At 44.3% G+C, this 23,208-nt stretch overlaps 1 protein-coding gene across 1 annotated transcript in view; it reads right to left on the minus strand.

Annotated features, from left to right (window-relative positions):
• The window catches only part of HIC2 (HIC ZBTB transcriptional repressor 2), an 81,075-nt gene that overhangs the window by 56,832 nt on the left and 1,035 nt on the right, over window positions 1–23,208 (minus strand). The gene's annotated exons all lie outside the window — the stretch shown is intronic.

A 23,208-nucleotide genomic window follows, 5' to 3' on the forward strand; every position in this document is an offset into this window, starting at 1 on the left:
CATCTGGCAAGCAGCAAGTTTCATTAAGCAGTGTTTGTCCTAAATGGACATACTTGACCCATGTGACCAGTTTGTCTTTTCATAAGAAAAGTGTAACATGGCCACAAGATCACTTCCAGGCAGAAAAGCATGTATGTCCAGAAGCAAATCTCTGAGCTCAAGTCCAACCCCAAAAAATAGTCCTGGTAATTGTTTGGCTTTCACATCGAAGTGCAAACCTTTACTGCTGTGGAGAGATGCCACATTTTGCTTCTTGCTCTGTATCTGGAGTGGGCAGTAAGTGTCCACAAGCCAGGACTTTCAAATCAAAGGGTATGTTCGTGGCTGGTTTTACAATGCGTTTGCCTTTCCCTCTTCTTAAATAATGTAAGTTGCTGAAATATTGTTTCTCCAGCTGCACCGCAAATAAGAACAGAGCAAGTATTCAGGGTAAGGGCTCAGAAACTTTGGTATTAGGAGGTGGCACAGAGGCGTTCTGGGAGGAGAAGAAAAGGATGTGGTAGACAATTTGCTAATGCCCAGAAACTCTCCCTGAAAAAGCTAGCTGCACGCCCGAATGCCTCAGGACAGGGCTGAGTCCATCCCTCTTTCCACAAGAGCAGCTCTTTCTAAATAAAGAGGTCTTACATGCAGGACTTGGGAAACTTAATTCAGATTAACTAAAGTTGTAAATTTAAAGTGAATGAGCTAAACCACATCTCTGTGCAGGCACACTCATTCAGTTTGAAAAGGAACTTTAATTTGGTTTATCTCATTTTACTGAATTAAGAGCATTTTAATTCTAAGAGTGCCCATGCAGGATTAATGAGCTGAACAAAGGATGAAGTTACACGTTACGTTGGAGTTGAATGTGGCATAGGAAGTCCCCCCACTTCCATGCAGAAGTTAATTATCACCCACAATTAAAAACAAGCCAACTAAAATTATAAATTCAACTTTACTAATTATTAATATCTACAAATCTCAAGCTGCATTAAAAGTAAACAAAACCAACAATGAAACAGAATTCTGGCTCTACATTTGCCTTCTGTTTCAATGTACCAGAGCACATGTGTTGTTAAGAATAAAAGCATTAGCAGGCAAAAGTGAGGAAAAAGGACACTGATATCATAAAAATTGGGAAAAGACAGCAGCGCATGAGAAACACTCATGGTATTACTTCATGCAGTGAAATGACAGACGCCAGACCCCAGCCACATCTGTACAACAGGCTGCTTGTGGACCTACATCTAGATTTGACTTCCACCATTTCCATGACCTACATCTACCACCTACCAGACAGTTCTCAAGCTTTAGGGCAACATTGTTGTGCTGTTTGTAAGCAACTGGTATGTTTCCAGCTTACCTAAGCAATCCAAACCTCTTAGAGCTAGCTTCATGCATGGCCATACAACACCACAATTCAGCTGCATGGCCACAACATTTTTTCATCACAAGTGTTCAGCAAAGATCATTTCACAGATGAGAAATAGCAAGCAATGGTAAATTTCTAGCTGTCACTTAGGAAATGAGACTCAACTTCTCTGCTTCAGTTTACCTAAAACTGCTGGGACATCTTGGAGGAAATCAGAACCAGAAGACCCAGTTCTTTCCCTGCTAGTCATACCTATACAATAACGCCTCTTATATTTATATAAATGAACTACAGAAGTCCAGCTAGCCAACGGGAAACTGATCAAATGCTTGAAGTGAGAGCACCTGGTAATTGTGGTTATTAAATAGGCCGAACCCCAAAGATCTTCTCCCCCCCCCCAGAAATACATGCTCCTCTTTTTGAGCAGGAGAAGAAGAAAAAAAGGATAAAGAATTTTTATTATAAATGTTAAGTAAGCAACACTCTGGCTCTGATGCAGGCTTCGACAGGAGGGAAAACCAACTTCTCAAGCAAGTAAAGATTGTTTAACAGGAGACAGATGAAAGCATCGCCTCAGAATGCAAGGAAATCCCAGGCTGGCTGGTTGGGAAAGAATTAGCAATACATAATTAAAAAAGCGCTCTCCCCTTCCTCATCCCTGAGGTGAACACAGGTCCTGCATAATATTGACTTCCACATCAGCACCAGAGAATGAAGATATTGCTTGAGGTCTTTCTCATTTCTAGGCAGGTCTCTCTCCCTCTTGCTTTCAGTTGCTGGAGGCTATTTCACACCAGTTACCAGCAATGTTCCTGTGCAGCAGGACATGCTGTCCGTATGTGCAGCTTGTGATGAAAGATTTAGCCACTGGAGAACACCAGGAGGGAGGGAACTAGATGCTGGTTCTTATCTTGCCTTGCAGTAGAGGCCCAGTGGCCCTTTACTGGTGGCCTTGATTCTGCACCAGTGGAGCCAGGCTCCTGCTCCTGTGTTTGGAAGGGAGGAGTAGGAGAGAGCTCAGATCCCACTCTGCTGGACAGGGTAAATCCCATCATTTGGTAGTGCCACCTGGAACACACTCTCTCAGGATCCTCTCCAGGAAAATCTACCGAAAGACCAGGGACATTTACTATGTTAACCAGGCCCAGCATGCAGGAAGAGATGAGGCACAGCATAAGGCCGTGCACAGTGTGGGAAGATTTCTGTACAGAGGTGGAAAGGACTGAGAGCAGAGGACAGAGATGTGCAAAACTGAGCCCTACGAAAAAGCACAAACATAGTTCATGCCTTTAGCACAAGAGGCTGGGCTACTGATGGCAGATGAATTAAAAAGGTCAGCAAACACAGCTGGCAAAAGAAAGAAAAGCAAAAGGAGGTGTGAATAGCAGCTGCCCAGAGCGAGCACTGGTCTGTAGGCAGCAATGTCAGTGATGCACCGAGGAACAACATCACATCTCGCTTTCCCTGTCCCACAGAAAGTTGAAGACTGAGAACCACTGGAGCACAGCGCACGGCAGTGCAGCTGACCTGCGGTGTGCCTTGGTCCCCAGCCCAAAAAGGCAAGGAGTCAGCAAGAATGGATTAACTGCAAGTGTGTTGTACGTGAAGGAGAATACCCAGCTACACAGAACACTCACGGAAAGGCTAGGAACTCTCCTGCCTTCGGGCATAAGCCAACCACTAACTTCCTCTATAGGCAAGTTATTGCTTAGTTGTTTGTTTTAGGAGTTCTTGTACCTTTCCCTCAAGCATCTGGTGTTTGCCTCTCTTGGAGAGAGGATGCCAGACTAGACAGACAGATCATGGCTTCTTTCTGGTATGGCAATTACTGCATTCCACCCTGGAAGGGGGAGAACACACTGGGGAAAGCGAGGAATGTTAGATGGCAAGTTCCAATAACACACGGCCCGTTAAATAGCCTTCCTTCTCCATCTGGCCCTGCGCTCTCCTGCCAGCAGCACGCTGGGAGCACACAGCAGCAGAGCTTGGCTCTTTACATTTTCAAAGAATTCTGTGTTCCACTGCAGAATCGGGATCAAAGATGATCAGGGTTCAGCTCTCACCCTGGAAGTCCTCACTCATACAAAAAGCAGGATGTTCCCATGCAAGTAAATGTGTTACAGAACAGGGGGCCACAGCAAAATTGTGGACTGCAGCCCAAGTTAATATAGAATGCAATATTAAAAAAAGAAAAAACAGATCTCACTAGACACAATAGTCCCTCAACATCAGGCTACATTAGACTGTCCTGTATAATCTGTGTCTCTACAACTAAAAAGAGCCCATCAAAGTTTACCTACAAAACCTATTCTCTGCCACCTCTGAATAAGCCAGCACATCTCCCGTAGAATCATAAATACTTGTAGCAGCTTAGGAACTAGGTATTTGGAGATAGCATTTATACTTGAAATGGGCATTTTGCAAGGCCCATTCTTCCTCGAATATCTAGGAGCCAGAGGGCTTCCAAGTCCCTCAAGCCAACTGTAGTCTGGGGAAACTTAGCCCTGCCTTTCTACCTGAATATTCTTCGATCTGTTGATTTTGGCTCTCTGCCAGTTTAACCTTCAAACCCAGGTCTCCCAGTCTGTGTGTTAGCAGAAATTGCTGGTAGGTACCTGTTCAGATTAGCTGCCCAGGCACTATCTCACTTGTAGCCTGCTTCATGGGTACTCTTGAAAGCAGCTGATGATGATGCATTTATCCACTGGAGCCCTCGTTTCCTTACTGCCCATCTGCTCCTGCTCACGGGGAGGCAGAGCTAAACAGACAAGATACAAATAGCCGACAGCAAAGACCTTGCCACACCGAATAATAAAAACCAGGAAATCCAAAGCCTACACCTACCTATTGAATTTGTGTTGGTTTTTAAAAGCAGCAGAAGAATGTGGATAAGCAAACACAGATACAGTTGAATGACTTATCTAAGTTTAGACAAGTGGTATCTAAATAATGCTATTTTAGCTTATTACTGTAACAAATATGAGAATTGATTTAATAACCTAATGTTGTTTTTGGACAGTAGAGGTCTGCATCAATGGACCAAGACACTAATTATATTATCTTATCAAATCAGCGTACAGTAATAGAACTTCTCTCTGCATTGATGGAACTAGGTTTGGCTCAGCATCAGAAAATAATCCCTGAAAGACAGGAGATACTCTTTAGCAGGAACTCTTTGTGACTAGGTGCATAGTTGTTATTTTCTTTCTTTTTCAAAATATTAACAAGTATTATCTTTAAGGTATCACATGACAAGGAATTTCCTCTAATAATCTTTTATTGTTTGTTATTTAACCTCCCTTTATCTTTCTGAGAGGTAGTCAATATAATTCTCCAAAAGACTTAAGTAAAAGGGAAAGAACTGCTGGTGCATATGCAAATCTATTCATTGTAAGCCTACAATAAAGCTTTTTCCATCAAGGTACAAGCAAAATGACTTACTGACATTAACTGGCAAGTACTTTGCATTCATATGATATCTTTCATCTACAGACTTCAAAGCATCTGACAGGAGGCAGGCAGGCGTTGTTTCTCCATCCATCCAAGGAAGAAGCTGAAGCACAAAGTGGCAATGTCTACCAGACAAGGTAAAACCATTAGCAGAAATCTAAATTAACTAATTCCCAGTCCTTATAAAGGAACTACATTGCTCCCAGTACAAGTTAGACGTGCACCAGAGGGCAGAACCACCTCTCACCCACGCTCCTCCGAGAACTGCTAGGGATTATTTAAGAATTTAAATCACATTCATTAGAAACTAAACAAATATGGAATGCAGTACTCTTCTCCACAAATGCAAAAGATGGGGATTGGAAACCAATCCAAATCTGAAGTTCTGCAGTGCTCCAAGTAGAAGCACTCCTTGATTCAACCTGCAGAAGCACAGGTTTTCATTCATGAGGCGAGGAATGAAAATCCTGCTTCATAACCTAGCAAGTGTTTAAATAAACCTGTTCAGATGAAGATCTCTCCTCTCTGGAGGAAATCTAATACTACAAGAAAGGTCATGGAAATAATTTCAAAAATGCCATCTTAAGAGAGCCTTGTTTCAGCGCTTCACCTTATTCTTTTAACTGAAGAAAAGCTGATTGCCTGGAGCACTCAAATGGCCAGCAGAAATTCCTTTTAAACATAAATAGGACGAAAATATCCCCGCATAGTGTTGTTTTAAAAGAACTGTATGGATTCCTGTAAGTTTCAAAACAAATAAACAAAAAATGATGCTGAGGCAATCTATGGAGCAAGCAGTCTTTTAGCATTGGTCAAAAATCTGCAATAGAAATATTTAAAAATGCACTCCTTGGTTATGAGATCTCCCATGGCCTATGGAGGCGGATAATATTAGAGGCCACTAAATCCTAAAGTTTATTTTTCTTAAAGTTTTCACTTCAAATAAAGCTTTGTTTTAAAATGTATGAGGCCAACTGTTAGTGCATTGAGGTCCTGGTTATTAGCCAGCTAGAGCCCATGAATTATGTTTAGTGAGAAGTTTATTGGCTCAGTAAACACCATTCCAGTTCCCCTCACCCCTGAACTGTGGAAGCCAAACCAAGAGATATTCAATGCCATGTTACCACTAGCACCAGAGCAACCATTATCTGATTACAGGCATTTTATTTTTATTTTTCGAGAAGAATTTGCTATTGCATTATTTAATACAAGGAAGTCTTTAAGTTTACCAAGGCAACTCACAAAGACTAAGTAACTGTTTGGTCCAGTTTACCATATACTGGAGTGGGAATATTTGTTTCCGTCTCACAACTTTCCAAGTTCAAGCACTGCAGAAATGCAATCCCTTAAATGCTTGGTAAGACAGGAGTCTGGCAAGGAAATTTAAACAAGCAAGATTAGAGCAGACAACCACAGGACCTTTCTGATAAAACCACTCTTGTGCAGTATGGAGTGGTAAGAAGTTGTATTTGTTTTATCTTCCTGTTACTGTGTCTCAGGGAAGACACATAAAAACTGCCTCCACTCTGTGTTCTGAGGGTAGGTGCCCAGAGGTTGGACTCTGTCTCAGGGAATGATGTTGCTCTTTGTAAGTTAAATAGTTAAGAACAACTTGCACCATTATGACTTAATCGGAGAGCTGGCTACAGCTCAGTCACAGCTCAGGTAAGGTGCACGTGCATGCCCAGAACACACCTAGGGCAGATGCGTGTGGCGTTAGCACTGTCTTGTCTTACTCCTGCTTGTGGAAAGCACCAGGAAACAAAACAGAAGGTAAGCATCTCCAGAACTAGCAAGACTGACATGTAGCTGTGCAAACCCAAAAGCAACTTCTATTTGTGTGGCTGCCTTTGTCCTGGGCACAAAGCTGTCTTGTCTGGTTACCTTCCTCTGCCATGAGCTAAAGGCTCCCATACTGAGTGTCAGCAGTGATCCGTCAGTGTGCAGTAAGCTCTTAGTGTGCTTGCTGGTCCAGTTCTCTGGAACAGCTAAAATATACCAGAAGACTGCAGGGATTGGGTCAGTTGTTGAGGCAAGGCAAGTTAATTTAGTTGGAAGAATAAGGATGAAAAAAAAAAATTGTTATGATAACAGTAGTCTGTTCTGGTAGCAAGGTAAACTGGAACTCAAGGTTCTCTTCCCTCTCCTAGTCCTTTGTATCTGTCATACTACCTTGGCTTCAAATGCATCTCTTCATGGCTTTGCTTCCTTTCTCGCCTTTTGCTTATCCTGTCCATTTAGACTGTGGCATCTTCAGGGAACAGACTGTGCTTGTACCACACCTAGTGAAAGCTTTAGGGCTTTGCATTCCCTAAAATAAACAATGCTTTTATCTATAGTCTTTGCTATAGAGGAGTATATGTACCACCAACTATGAAATCTCATATACTCACGTAAATGCTTCTTCTGATACCCTGAGAGTCATGATGTCAGAATCTGTCCATGTGACAAGGAAGACCCTCAGCAGTACAGATCCTTAATGTCCAAGCTATCCTACAAGGACATGTCAAACCCGTATCATCACATCTGTAATGAAGCACCTTTAGGGAGCAGGCACAGTTAAAAACTTTCCACCCCAGTAGTGGTGAAAGACAAGATACCCTTCTCTTTAAACTTAACCCTCTCCCTTCCAAAGAATGCCTGGAATTTCTACTATTTCCCAGCAGAGACTGGAAGGCAAAGACTTGGCATGGGGCAAGACAGATAAGAGCAGTTGCCTTCTCTGTAGGTTTTGTTAACTCCGCATAATTGCTTAGGGCATATGATGGTTAGAGAGAAACACATACACATCTGTCAGAGACAGACTACAAATCACTAGTATAATTCCAAGCAAACAAAATCTAGTTTACAATGTGGCTGTGGTATATAAAACACCTCTGTAAAACTACAGTATAATTCAACTGCTGCAGGTTTAATTTACAAAGTAATGATGTAGTTTTCCCTCTCAAAGACTGCCATTTAGGATCACTAAGATGTTGAATAAAGTCTTAGCTGTCTTCTGGGACACATGGTTAAGGCTGATTGTTGTTAGAAGCCTCTCTAAGCAAGCCACATTTAAATATCATGTTTTGCAAAAAGGCCCATATCATCTTGCATGTGAATTCAAGTCCCTTTACCAGTTTAAAATCTGGGTCAAGGCAATTTGCTTACATTTGGAGTCCTTTTCCAAAACTAATGGCATGTGGGATTTAGAGTTGCAGATATAAGACAACCGGATGAACTGCTATTATCTGCTCTGCATCATGCACGTACCATCTACAGTTTTCCTACTAAGCTTTGTTCACATGTACAACCCACTTCTACAGCAGTTGCACATTCAGCATGCTAATGATATTATTCTTGGCCATCCTGTTAAACTCCCAGTATAAGTTAAATGCACAGTAGGGGGCCCTGCTGGATTCTCAACAGTTTTTAGATGGCTACAAATGATAGCTGGGCAGGGGTGGAAGTTTTGATATGCAGTCATGAAGCTGAGAGCTCTTCTATTCAAATAGGGTGTTGGCTTGTACTATCTCTGTCACTTCTCTGGTGATAACTAGATTACCAAAATGTACTATGCTTAGGGCTGCAGTTAGTAGTACGTACAGCTGCCAAATTGCTTAGCTAAATTTCATACAGGGATCACACGGAACAACTGTGATTGTTGATGTCCTGTTGGTTTGGCATTGCCATTCAAGGAGATACTTCTGGATTATTAATACCTTGTATGACTTGAGTGCTGGCTATTTCGGAGATTATGTATTTCAGTGTATCCTGACAGGCAGTTGTTAGCAGGATCCTAACCCCTCAGCAACATTTTTAAGTCTCTCTGATCTGGAAGTTTGGGTGGTGCAATATCCCTTCAGGATTCTCACACAGAGCTAGGACCCTGCCCAAATTTATGTTGGTGCTTCTTAAAAGAAGAAAGACAGAAAGGAAGGAAAAAAGAATGAATCCTAAAAACATAAAAGAAATTCATGGCAAGTTAAACTTACTGGCAGAACTGACCTACAAGGTACAAAACAGTGACAAAGAATGATAGTATTTAGTGTTTCTCATAGTATTCCTCCAGGCACATAATAACAGATTTTCTTAATGCAAACCAGTTAGCAACAATCAATGAAAGAGATTAAGTACAATAAAAATATTGGGTTTAGGATAAAAATGTGGTTCCTACCTATGGGCTTGTAAAGGAAAACTCGGCACAGTCCTACACTTCTCGTAGGTAAATTTTGAATTTTCATCCCCTTGTTCACAAGCCAGGCAGAATAAAAATATCCACCTACACTAAACCAAAGGGAGCCACTCGTAACCCAGACACAACCACAACAGACATTCTCGACAGTCCTTGGCTTAATAGAACACTGCTTTGTGGTTATACCCACCACTAGGATTTCAGCTCACAAGTTCTAGCATGTTTAATTTATTCCAGGTCATACATCAAATGTAGTATTAAAATTTAAGATTGCATTTGAGATTGAAACTTTCCTTCGCAGTGTGAGCAGAAGGAATACAGTCAGGGCCGTGGGTGCGTGAGTATATTAATACATAAACACGAACTTGTAGCCATCACTCAAGAAAAACAGTTGGTCTTTAAGAGAGGAAAAAAGTTGTAAAAAGAATCAATTCCATTAAATAGCTCTATGAATCAATTCCACAAAAATCAATGGGCAGCTACAGCCACAAGGTGCCAGGTAGCTCCCACACGTCAGGTGCAACTGTCCGTGACCGCAGCCACGCAGCAGCCCTGCTGCCGGGGGTCCCAACAGCCCGGGGCTGGAGCCAGGCCCCCTGCGCTGCCCACGCTCCCCCCAGCGCCCTCCTGCAGCGCTCCCTGCCCCACTCCCCCAAGGTGAGCTGCACCTGAGGCAGCTGGGGAGGGCAGCAACATCACTCACATCCAACGCCTGTGTATCTGTCTGATGGAGCCAAAAGTGGGAGCAGGCTCATGGTGAAATTCCCCACAGAGGCCATGCAGACCTCTGTCTCCACACACACTGGTGGCAGGCCCCCTAAAGGGACAGCAGAGGAAAGCTCACGTTGCACGTTAGAGCCAGGCATCCCACGGGCCCAGCTCTGCAATGGAGGAGGACTTGGTGTCACAGCAGGTGTCCTGCCCCTCCTGAAGGGAAGCTGCCTTATGCACAGACATGGGGAAGGTGGCAGAGGGACAGCCCCATGTGGGATGTGGGGCCCAACAGCCACCCAGATGTAGGAAGTCGCATACTGGCTAACCAAATGACTGCTTTAAGCACATGTTCGTGATTTCCACATTGTGTCAGTCTCTACTGCTCAGTGACTCCCAAGAGACTGTGCCAGGCTGCTGTCCTCTCACTTTCAAAGTGCAGCTTAGTTGCATTTTCACATTTACAGGCACCGGGTGCCCCTTCAGTGACTGGAGAAACCCTTGGGGCTTTCATTTTGTGCTGGCAGCTCTCAGATGACTCTAGAAACAAATCCCCAGGGGCTTCCATTCTGTGTGGCAGAGCAGAGGGCACAGAAAATTCTGGCTTTGTTAAAACCTGCAGAAAAATTCATGTCCTGTGTCTTCCCCTTCATGTGCTCCACATGTGCTGTCATGTCTCTGGGCCTGTGATAGACACACACTATTTAAGAAATTCAGACATAGAATATTTGCAGCTGGAAAACTTGATGGGTTGGCCTCTGCTGTTCAGCACTAAGTACCAAAACCTACTTTTTCCTGCTGTAACTGAGCACCAAGCGTAAATGTGTTCAGTTAGTCCACACAGGCACACTCTTGTTTCGTATTATACCAATATTCAAATGAGAGAAAGAGCGCATGTGTTATATTTGCCTTTAATAAGTAATAATCAATGTAATGAGAAGGCTCAAAGCTGTCCCTGGCAGGGAATGAGCCCACACAGCTTCTCCCCAGAGCACTGTGACCCAAGTGCAGGAATGACTGATCTGATCTGCAAATTGCATCTCAGCTGTTGGGCCTGATCTTAGCAATGAGCACTCTCAACTCATTTCAATGGGATTTGAGAGCACTTGGTATCAAACCCTCCATCAGTCACAAGTTCCCTCAGATATAAGGGCATGTAGACCTGGAAAGCAGGACTTCGACACATGCTGGAGGTTTGAGCCTCAAAACAAGTGGGAATTGTACAACCAGAGGCTTCAATGTAACCGCTGGTATCTAGCAAGACAAAGCAGAGAAACATCAAAGTTCCTCTCTTCTGGAATATTCCTTAGAACTCTATCATATGACTCTTCTTCTCCAGAAGAATTAATCAAACATTGAAAGGTAAACTGAGGGAAGCAGAAAGGCATCTTCTCCAACAGAACAGCCAGAAGATTTTCCTGCAAGTCATGATGGATATTCCTCACTTTCATCTCCCTAAAAGCATGATGCCTTCTTATTTACTGGGATCTCAGTTTGATGCAAGTCACAAATCAAAAATATTTCTGCCCAGTGTTTTTCACGTGTTCTAGTAGGACTAATGTTTGCAGGGAGGTTTGGGTCACAGATCTCCTTCTAAAGAGAGGCTTCACGCACAAACAGATGCCACACCAGCAGTTGCGTGGATGCAGTCCGAGACTATTTTGGTGACTCTCTGAAGTTCTGGAGTAGTTTAAAGTGAAGAAATGACTGCTGTGTTTATGAAGGACATCCCAGAACATGGTGCAAAGTCTGTGTGGAAAGAGACAGAGAAAACAGATAGGAATGGGCACATGCCAGAGAATGAACTGATTACAGTGATAGGGCAAATATGTAGAAATGGTTGGACAAAGCAAGTATGTGCACAGCTGAGAATTCTGGAGGAAGTAAAGAATCCAGCAAGTTAGCAAAGCAAAGTACAAATCAAAATAAGATGGCTCGATGGACTCTTAAGTCGAAGCCAGCACTGGGATCTAAAGCATCAGCTTGCATTTAAAGACTATCATGGTTAGTCATACACCAAATTGCATAATAGACAAATGATACGAATTGAAAGAAGATTAGTCTAGGGGAATAGACTCAGAGGGAGGATTGTAAGGAATTTTATTATTGAAATCCTGCTCCTAAGCTCTTCCATACTCAAGGAAAAAAATCTTAAATCCCATTTCCTGCCACTATAGGGCTAAAAAGTTAACACCATATTTCATAGCAGTTAACATGAAACAGGATTACCATGCTGACTTGTTCTTAAAGAGCAAATGTGTTCTAAAAACTAGATTGAGAAGGAGGTAGATTTCTTTCTGCCAAATCCTCTGACAAGAAGCAAGAGAGAGAAAACTTATTCCTCTCTAAGACTTCTGGGAATGAACAGAATTTAAATGCCTTCTGCCCTCAGTAGAATTGATGTACCCTCGCAATTTGGCTTTTTTTGGTCATTCACTGCAGAGACTGACTTCATATGAATAATAATTCTTTTCTTTCCTACTCAAAATAAGTGCTTATGCTTTTTTTTTTTTATGAAAGCAAAATAAATGTTTTGTTTATTCCTTAAACATAGAGTTTTTTAAATAAGCTTTACGAGCAAGATCCAGTGACCCATCAGAAGGAATAACTTTTTAGTGCCAGCCAACAAACTGCTCCCTAATAAAAGGGAAGATTCAAACCCCTACCCAAGCAGACATCCCAGCCAAAGCCTTCTCTAGCACAGAAGTACTGGAGCCTGTCTGGGACTTAGCTTTGTCAGAGCCTTTTACATGAGGAGCACCTAGGCGATGAGCATGTGCCATGCCTCCCGCTAGACCTGTAATGTTTTGGCCAATTTCTCTCGAGCCTCTGAACTGTGACCTCAAAGCAAATGAATCTGAGAAGAAAATACATTAATCAGGCATTCACACAGCCAGGCTAAGGATTTTTAAACCAGGGATCTGAATCAGCTCTATTGCCTCCCACTTCTTTCCTGATACAATTAGCATCTGCCCCTGCAGCCAAGCCGCTGCCTCTCCAAGGGGGGGACAAGCAGCTGCAATTGCCTTGCCCTACAAATGCTGCCCTACTGCCCACTTCCTCTCCACGGGCTGCAGGAAAGTAGAAACAGCTCCCAGAAGTGCCTTGTGGAGGTTAGCATCCCTTCCCTACACGCGGGGAAGTGAGAGGAGCTGGGAGCTGCTACCAGCGCAGCCTCTGCCTCCCTGCTGCAGCCCAGGCGCGGGTTCAGACGTGTCCCAGCCACACCTCTCCCCACCTAGGGCCAAGGCCATGCCAGCTCCACACACCTGTTGGAGGCTTCCCCACATTTTAAGGGAATCCCCAGAAGGGGATTTGCAGGTGCTCCACTCCCTTTAAAGTGTTCAGGCAACAAATCAGCCTGGGAAATTGGACCCATAGTACTCAGTGTGGCCCTCTGACCTTTTCCGAAATGTCCTCAGCCCACCAGGCTGGCAGGACTGAACGTTATAGCTAAGCGTGTTGAAAGAAGCATGTGATTTTTAAATCCAGTTGATTTTTTTTTTCTGCTAGAGAACCTTTACAAAGGCATCACTAGCGTATCCACGGGAGTTTTGCAATTCTAGATTACAGGTGATTAAGAATATCAGCAAATAAGCAGGCATACAAGTCAGGGTCGGAAGCAGGCTTTTACTTAACACCAGCCTCACCAGGCACTTGAAAAATAAATAACCCCCCCGAGCAGTTCTGCTTTACCCAACAGCTATAAGGCTCCAGCCCCGCTCCTCGGGCAGGATTGTGCAAGCTCTTACCCCAGCAGTCACACTGGGTTCAAGCGAAGTGCCTGAGTAAGCATTTGCAGAATCTGCTCCCCCCCAGGCAGTTATCTATACTGCACCTATTTGTGCCTTGCATTGCAAGCTTCTTAGCCAGGGACATGGTCTGGAAGTATATTGTCAGCTGCAACGTGCTTTATCTCCATTTATGGCATTAAATCTAATTTTTGGTGCCAAGTGCAGCATTACCCTTACAATGACATCTATTAGAGACAGTTTCCCCTGAAGACTGCGCTCTGACCAACAGCCAGTTTGCACTGTTCATTATTTTGTTTTATTGCAAAACCACCGTGTCCGTATTGCCTCTCCACTTCTTTAATTTCAAGCATTTTGCTAAAAAGTAACCAGACGAGCACTGAATTATAGAAATCCCACACCCTGGCATTACACTGACTCCACTTCAGACGCTGCCATCCTTCCCTCCCTGAAGATTTAAAAGAACTGGGAACCGAATCCAAAATTAAAGCAACAAACGTGACCGGTTAGCCTCCGGTCGTGTGTAAGCTTAGCCAAGGCCGGCTTCCCTCCCGGTGCCAGCGCTGCCGTTCCTGCTGGGCACCCAGCCCCTTCCCCCCGAAAACAGACAAGGGGGAGGGGGTGGGACAGCAGCGGGGCACAGCACCGAGCGGAAAAAAATCCCCAACTTCCCCTGAAATGCTGCGTCCTGCATGCCACAAAGGACAGCTGCTACCTTCTCACTTACAAAAACGTGACCCCAGCCAGTCAATGCACAGCCCCAGCGCTGGCAGATACCCTCCCACACACCGCTTCTGATGGTCAAAGCCATTGTAGGGAAGCAGCCTCCCCTCCACCTCGGGAAGGGCCACGTTTGCCCTGTGCTCCAGCTAGGCTCAGGGTGGCTCTTTGAGGGGTTTGGTTGGTTTGGTTGGTTTGCGGGTTGTGTTCTTTTGTTGTTGTTTTGTTGGGTATTGGTTGGTTGGCTTTTTCTGTTGTTTTTGTTCCTTGGTTGCTTTTTGGTGGGGATGCAACCCAAGGCGCTGCAGACAAACACGGGGGTAGCACAGGTCCGTGTGTAACCATGGAGGAAGCAAGCACAAATAGGCAAATATTCTGAATAATATCAGAGTAGACGCACATGGAAATGTGCTTGGACTCACCTGGACTCCTTTCCCCCTTTCTAGTCCAACCAGTTCAGGGCTGGGGAACATCCCAAGCCTCTGGCATATGGTGTTAGATACTCTGGGTCTTAGGTTTAAAATGACTGATAGATCTCCTGAAATGGTACAGCTGGTGTCACATAGCCCTGGTCCATTTCACGTGAACCTCTCAAAATTTGGAAGGGAAGGGGAGATTTTGTTTGTTTGTTACAAATGAGAAAAACTGGGGTGCTTAATCAGTCATTTGCTGCATCTGCTGGGAGTGGAAGCTGGTTTGTCTGGCTGTGGCCGTGCCCTCTGTTCTGCTAAGGGAGAACCCTTGTGCAGCTTTCAGAAAGTCATAAAAAACATCTCAAAAATGCTGGGCATAGCATCGTTATATGAAGATACCAGAGGTAGAACTGCAAAGCATAGTTTACCAATTAAGAAAGCATTTTGAGATCCTAGGGTAGACAGAATCTCTTTGCTGGTTAGGTAAATACTTTAATTCCATATTCCAAAGATCACTCTTCCAGCAAGACCCTTAAAATATACATCTTCCATGACTGTCCTCTGTTGTTAGTTATACCTTCACACAGCTTTTAAATAACAGCGTGGTTTCCACTACTGCAGCACAATTAAGTGTGCTGGTGTTCTGGGCATTTGCTTCCTCTTACAAGCCACTGAATTATTAGCACAGCATTCAGCATGATATCCTCGTGTACCATTAGCAGGGTGAAATATTAGACAATAGAGGCTACTACTGTTATTTACTGATGATTAAATGCTAATGGAAATTCAGCCCATCTTCAGACTATCCTGCCCTTACCCAGGTAGCAATGGAGAGGTACAGACAGATGAAATGTTTTTTCCAGAATCAAATGGTAAATCAGCAGCAAGCAGGTTCTCATACTCAAGTCTTTGTCTTAGCCCCAGTAATACTGACTGTCAGAATGAAGATAATGGGTAACAGTCCTCTCCCCTCGCCCAGGTGACTTTTTCCCTCACTTAGGAGCTAAGTAATATCACTATGGCAATTACACACATCACTTAAAATGAACAGCCAGAAACTGGAAGACCCAGCAAAACTGGGACAAGCCAGCTGTCTACAGCTACTAAAAAGAAGTCCACTCTTGGGGAAATACTCGAGACATTCCCTTTCCAGAGGCACCACCCATAATAACAGGCCAGCAGTCTCAAACACCTCTGTGTCTTGGATGGGTATGCCGAACCACATACATTTAACTGCTCTTTTTGGAGTTCACTTAAGAATGCTGCCAACTTGTAAACAGCAGAGTCAGTTCTGCTGCCAATACAATTTTTACCTAGAGCAAGCGGAAGTGCTTTTCCAAGAATTTCCAAGACTGTTGCGTCATGTTGTATGCTGGCACTGCACCACACAACCCAAGGAGGAAAGACAAAAAAATCAAAGCTGCTGCTCAGCGCATCCTGAAAGAGATTATTTAGAGCGACTTACTTGTTTCCAGGAAGAGACCGGCGGCGCAAAACAGACCTCCCCCCCCCAAAAAAAAAATGCAAAAAAATAGTTTTCAATGCAGGGGAATGCTATACCTGGCATGTTTCAATTTTCATAACAATTTTTGAAACATTGTTTGAGAAAGTACAGTAAGAAAGAGAAATGCAGCATATCTGAAAGACAGGAGAATGATCTTTTCTATTCTTCCTTGCCCAGTGTGAGTTTTGCAGAATACCGTAGTGTTAGTCCTTTGGCAACTTTACCATTTTGAAGCTTGATTAGAATTATGTGTACGATGACAGCATTTACAGCCCCTGCTAAGGTCAGGGTCCCGTTGTGCAAACGTTTAAATATGATGAGTATTTATAAGATAAATACACAAGACAAACCAAGAACATTGTATTCTCCATACTTTAAACATGCAGAAAACTTAAGTTGCTTAACTTCCTTTATGACCATAGCATGGAAAATTTAAATCAGTGACACAAACTGAACCCAGCGTTCCCTAGACCACAGCTCACCCAGAAGAATTAAATGTGTGCATACGTTCAAGCACTGCACCAATTCATAACAGTAAATACCTAAAACCAGGTTTTCAGTGTAAAATATTTCCCAAGTCTCAAGTTCCTTTGCTTTTAAAACACTCTCAGCCAATACCAGTCTGGTGATATCTGAAGTACAAGACAGCTATCATTCTTACCCCCAAATTCCTTTTATTTAGTGTTTTGGTACTTCAGTGCTGGCTGTGTACACTTCATAGCTGTACATGCACATTTGTATTTTTTAGTGGATTCCCTGCCATATACAGCTTTGGTAGATATTTTCCTGCCTAGGAGGACATCCACGTTTTTCTTTGAAGACCAAGCATGATCATGTCATTAATATCACATTATCAAAGAGCATTTGAACTGCCTAGAAAATGAACAAAGAGCCTTTTTCAAGGACTCAAGAAGTTTGATGCAAAAAGCTCCACATGAGGACCATTCTGAATCCTTTATATACTTTATAAGGATGAACAGAAACTAAGAAAAACAACAAAGCAACTCACCCTTCCAGAGGTGGGGGAAAGAACATTACATAAAAACAGCACAAGTTCAAGTCTCACTATACACTGGCATAATTTCAAGCATACTTTTAAATAGCTCTTGTTTAAAAAAACAATGTGTGATCTGAGGAAAGTCAAATCCTACATAGAGAAAGCCACTACTTTATTGTTTCATCAAATTCTGGGCACTTTACTAACCTTTTGCATCAGTACCCTCTTGTAAAGGGACAGAAGGGATGTTTTCTTCCAGTTTTAGTTTTAGTTCCACAACCAGTTCTTTCAGACTGGAGAAAGCAATGGAGATTTGGGAAGGGTAGAAGGGCAGGAAAGCTTGCTTCCTTCCAAATTAAAACTAGGTGTTAGAGACTAGTATCTGCTAGTTCTAAACTCATAAAAAAAAACAGCATTGCTAGAAAATCATGAATCCCCTTTTGCTCGAAGAACATTTCATTTGCTTTGCATTTAAAATGGAGCTGAATAAGAATCACAGAGTAAGTCACATAGGAAGGGATCTTAGGAGGACATCAAGAAGTGTTTTGATAAGAAAGCATTTTCCAAGTATTATTTTTAATTTAGCACTTCAAAATACTCAGTTATAGCATTAATTGAAATCAATGCTATAGAAGTTGCTTGGTATATTTATCATAAACAATAACACAGTAAATTAATTTTGCTTCTGATTTGCATGTTAAATCATAACTTGAATGTGTTAAGCCCTGTCTTCCTGCTTAACAGAAAACAATGCCAAATTTAATGGTATGTTTGGTTGCATGTCCACATGTTTTAATAGATACAAACCAGTGAGATCCAGTCTTTCCACTGGAGAGTATCTACTATATAGGCAAGCAAGAGAGCTTTAAAATAAGGTTTCTTGTTGGCTGGCGTCAATTCACAGTTAAAATTGGCAATGCAAATCACTCTATTCTGTTCTTTATCGGACAAGAGAAGACCTCCAAACTGTCAAACTGACTGCTGGCATCTTGACAGCAGATGGAAACACTGTAAGTGGAGTCTTACATGGCAGCGTCTTTATGTGACGCCCAGAAAACCGAATCCACACACTGAATCCTTTCTTGTACAATAGGGAATGATCACACATTTATCAGAAAAAATCTGCTGTACACCTCTGTCATCTTAAACCAGCCCACGTATAAATGGGACTAGCCCAGTATAAAGAACGTAGCGAGGTTGTTTGCCATCTGAGGTTTCTTCCCCAGTTAGTCTGTTGTGTCTCATTTAAACCCATGGCAAAAGGCTGATCTGAAGACAATTTTATCTTGCATATTGTTTGGTTCAGCAGGGGAAGGGAGTGGATAGGGCAAACATATATTATTGAAAGCTATCCCCTCTTCCTTTACCCAAGAGACAGAAGGACAGCTAATGCCTCGGGCCAGCATACTGAAGTGAAATGCTCTCTACCTCCCATCCAGAACCTGACTGAGGACACCACCGGCAAGATTTTCTATCCAGTATCTAAAACTGCAAGGACAGGAGGAAATTGTTCCTAGTTCCCACATAGAAGTCTCAGAAAGTTTTACAAAAGGAGCAAGTATATCCTATTTTCAGGGCCATTTTTATTAGGAAAGCAGCCCTTGATGACTGTTTTGAGCAGGAAGCTCCCTACACTTCTATAAAGTCTTCTAATTGTCTGCTGAAGGCTGGGACCCTTCATCTCCCAGCTTAGCTGTCTGCACATGTTGCAGTGTGTCTTCTGGAGCAGAACCAAGCAGTTTTGTCCTCTCTACATTAGCAATAAGCCCACACTGAAGGAAGCCTATTGCTGACAACCATTTCCCACAATAGGTCCATTTCTGAACATCCACTTGAGGTTTTCAGTGTAAAAGATCACTCTTTAGCCTCTCCAAATAAGAAAATGTGAAAGAGTACGTATGTAATCCTGGATAAACTAGATTCCCCACCCCTTTCCATTAAGTAAAATCAGTAACTAGAATCGCTGTTTAGGATTTGTGATTACAAGGATCACCCTCCGCCCTGCCCTGGTCAGACAAAACGGTCTCTAGGAAAGCCTGCGAGCCGTCATTTCAATAATGCACAACCCTGTTGCTTCCACTCCAGAACAGCTGACTTGAAGTGCATGCTAGGCTGTGCTTATTAACAAAATGAGAAATCTGATATATAGAAAGAAAACACTATGTGAGGATTAATCCTGGATTGCAGTTTGTGGCCAGCACTGGGCCGTCATCCAGGCATAGATGAAAAAGAACAAAACTTCTCCCACCTGTCACTTACAGCAGGTACAGCTATTGCGGTGTTGTAGCCGCCTTCGTACAGCTACTGTAACAATCCCTTTTATATCAGCTTAAAATTCAGGATTGACCTCACCGTTTCATTTCTTCCTTGTTTTGCGGGAGCCAGCACTGGAGGGTGAATTTTCTTTCCAGGAATTACAAACAAGAAGTGTGAGTAACTTACATGTTTGGACAGCTAGCGCGTAATACTCACACACTTCAAGGAAAGAAACCCAGCATAAAATTGGCATTCTGTTGGAAGCTGGAGATGCTAACTGAACAAGAAAATACAACTCTCAGGAACGTTTTTTTACATTGTTTCTGCTGGTTTTGAGAGGAGTAAGCACACTGTAACAGCTGATTAAAAAAAAAAAAAAAAAAAAAAAAAAAAAAAAACACTAAACAAACCAATACAGTTGCTTTGCCAGTGAGCTGCAGCGCAGCAAACTGAAATCACTATTACATTACATTGTCCTTGTCCCTGATACTACAGCAAGATTAAAACCAATTTAAGCAGCCTTAGTGGTTCAATCCACACCAAACCAAAGGAGAAATCATCTTTATTTTTAAAAGATATTATGGTTGGGTCAGGACTCTGTTATAATTCCACAGCTGAGCCCTGCTAATTTTTCTCCAAGCCCAGCAGGGTAGGCATGTCCACTGATGCTGAAATGGTTCTCCTTCCCACTGAGCTTTGCCTGTCACCATATAGCCAATCCAGTGGCTATGTCACAAATGTCTTCTATTTTATTCCATTCCAAGACCACATTTGCTGCTACACTGCAATGCCACTTCGTGGCAACATTCTTCCACTGATACTGCCAGGGAGGGCAGCTCTGTTCTTACACCTGATCAGGATGATTTGGTTAGGGGGCTGGAAGGTTGGTTTTCTGTAGAAGAAACACAAAAACCTCCTAATGCCAGTACCTTCTGTCTTTCAAGCTACGGTGTGTTCATCAGACTGGATATGAGGGTTAAACACTGCAGTTAGCACATACAGGAGTTCTGATACAAATGGAAATGTACTTCAGCTCTCAAACATTATCCTGTTTCTCTACATCTATCATCAAAGAAGGTAGCAAGAGCTCAAAAAATAGCCGTGTAGCCGTGCACTATTTTCTAGACAAGGTCAAAGGAATGCACAACATGCACTTTATGTTTGACAGTTCTTAGTTACTGTGAGCTGTAAAGGTGCTAGAAAATAAGAACTCTTGTTGCATGATCTGCTGGTTACAACTTCAAATTTTGTACTGCGACCACCAATTTGGGGCTACAGTAGCCGTGTTAGGGAGTTTCAGTCATTCACAGCCAAGCCGACTAACACAGCCAAACCGACTAACATTAGGTTCTGTTCCAGTCATTCTAAACAGCTAACCAAAGCGCACTGAGCACGTACCCTTCCGGAATAAGGCCTCCAACCTCCTTTTTCTCTTTCTCTCTCCCCCACCCCTTGTCACACATTGGCTTCTGCCAAACAATTCAGCACTGACACTAGGACGCACCACGTGATAGCAAGTGCTTGAAGCATCTTGCCATACTTATTACTATCTATACATCCATAAGTCATTCTGCCCAGCAACGTATGTGAATACTAACATGAGCTATGTCTTTATGCATTAAAGATTTAGAGCTCACCCAGCTCCTTGGCAGAAGCATTTTCCCCAAACACTGAAAAATCATCCCTTTTATGTATCTGTGCCTCATCTGCATTTCACATAGATTAGGAAGCGTGACATAAGAAAAACCTGCTGTATCCTCAGATTCTCCCATTCCTCCTGCTTGCACCCCTCCAGCCACATAAGTCTGCCGTGATTAAGCAATGCATTTTAGATGCAAAAGAGCACGGCGCTCATGTAGGGTTTCCTTACCCGTGTTAGAATGGAAAGTAACAAATGTAAGAGGTTGCTTATTCTTAATGCTGATCTCCTCCGGAGCTAAAATGATATGTCAGTGGCAGGTGGCAAGTTTGAAGACCCCCCTCCCCTCCTTTTTTTTTTTTTAATAAATATAACAAAGGGCACACAGATTTGACCTGATGGGTCAACCATCAAAAGTTAAACTGATTTAAATAATTAGACGTAGAATGTCAGGCACCACTGCAAATAATTGCTCCTAATGCTTTTAGGATTAGATTGCTAATGAAAAGGCGCAAAAAGGAGGCCACTTGCAGTTGTGGAAATAAGTCAATTTTCTTTCCATATGTCATTTTCTCCATGTAGATTTGCTGTGAAATCCTAAGGAGCCATTTACAGCTTTCTCTCCAGAGCTGCTGTAGCATATACAATAGTTCTGAGTCATAAAAAATAGTAATAAGTCATCCTGAAATACTAGTTGTTTATACACTGTATTTATCAAGCATAGCAAACATCTGCTCGCAGTTCTGACATTTTCCAACGAAAGTGACTATTGCATATTGTTTTCCCCTTTAATTTGTGGAAAAACATGGAAGCCATTCAAATATAAACAGCATTCCGCAATAAATTTAAACCAGTTTTGGTCAAAGGACAGTTTATTAGCAGAATGCAATTTTGATGCTCTTCCCTCTGCCTTCTGGCTGCTCCCTCGGAGCCACTCTAACAGCAAAGCACCATCCAGGGCGGTCGCAGCACCCACCGCTAAACCCCTCGCTTCCTCAGCCAATTCATTAATTTGATGCCGAGCGACGTCCACCCTCCCGACTCGCGGATACCGAGCGTGAAGTTACAAGCCTGGCGGCCCGCCGGAGGCGAGCGGAGTTCTCCAAAAGCTGCGGCTTGGGCGGCGGAAAAGTTTGCAGGGCACCCAGAGCCCAGCGCCCGATGGCGCAGCGGGGCCGGGCGGAGCGCAGCTGGCGGCCGCGATAACGGGGGGCGCGGGGGGCGCGCCGAGAGCCGCCCGCTCGCCGCTGTGCCCACTGCCACCTGGGCCGCGGCCAAGCCCGGGTCAATTATTGACTTCTCGCCGCCGGCTCTCGCCCCATACAAAAGGGGCCGGGAGGGAGCAGGGCGCCGCGGGCACCGCGGGGCTCGCAGCCGGGCCGCGCACCGCGCAGGGGGCCGCGCACCCCCCGGTCTCGCCCCCCACCCCCCCCCCACCCCCCCGTCTCCCCGCCCAAGGCTTTGCTTTTCTCTTAAACAGCGGACCTCCAACACCACCGCCACCACCAAAAAGCCCGGCTCGCCCCGCCACCGGCACGCCCGGGATGCGGAGCCCGGCCGGGCTGCGCCCCGCTCCGCGCCGCGTTCACACGGGACCGGGCAGCGCGGCTCCGGCGGCACCGCGGAGCGAGCCCCGGCCACAGCGCTGCCAGCCCGGACGGACCGTTTTTATTTATTTTTTCAATAATATTTTTTTTTAATTTATTTTTTTGGAGCAGCGCTGCGCCCTGGCTGGCGGGGCGGGGGGCGTGCATTTCCTCCAGGGCACAAAGCCGGGCGGGCAGGGTGCGCGCTCCTGCGCTCCGTCCATTGCATCCCAGCCGGTGCCGTAACAAAAGCCAGAGACCCGCAGCGCCGGGCAGCGAGAGCGGGGCCGGAGGCTCCTTCCCTCCGCCATCCCGAGCGGCCCAGGGGGGCGGCGGGGAAAGGGGGGAGCCGGGGCAAAAGTTCACCGCGGTGCCTGCGGGGCCAGGGGGTGCCCGGTGGGGCAGGGGCAGGGGGTTTGGCTGGGGGATGCCGGCCTGGCTCCGTCGCCTTGCAGCCCCGCCGAGGGACAGGGGAGGGGGAAGGAGGCGATGCGAGTCCCGGGAGCCCCTTCCCTGCCCTCTCCTCCACAATACGGCCAGATTCCCAACACAAACACGCCCCCCCACCCCCACCCCCCCACCCCTGCACCCCGAGGCTCCGTTCCTTCCCTTCGGGGGGGTTAAAAATAAATAAATAAAGACACAAAAATTC

This window comes from Anas acuta, chromosome 17, assembly GCF_963932015.1.
Source record: "Anas acuta chromosome 17, bAnaAcu1.1, whole genome shotgun sequence".
Classification (NCBI taxonomy): domain Eukaryota; kingdom Metazoa; phylum Chordata; class Aves; order Anseriformes; family Anatidae; genus Anas; species Anas acuta.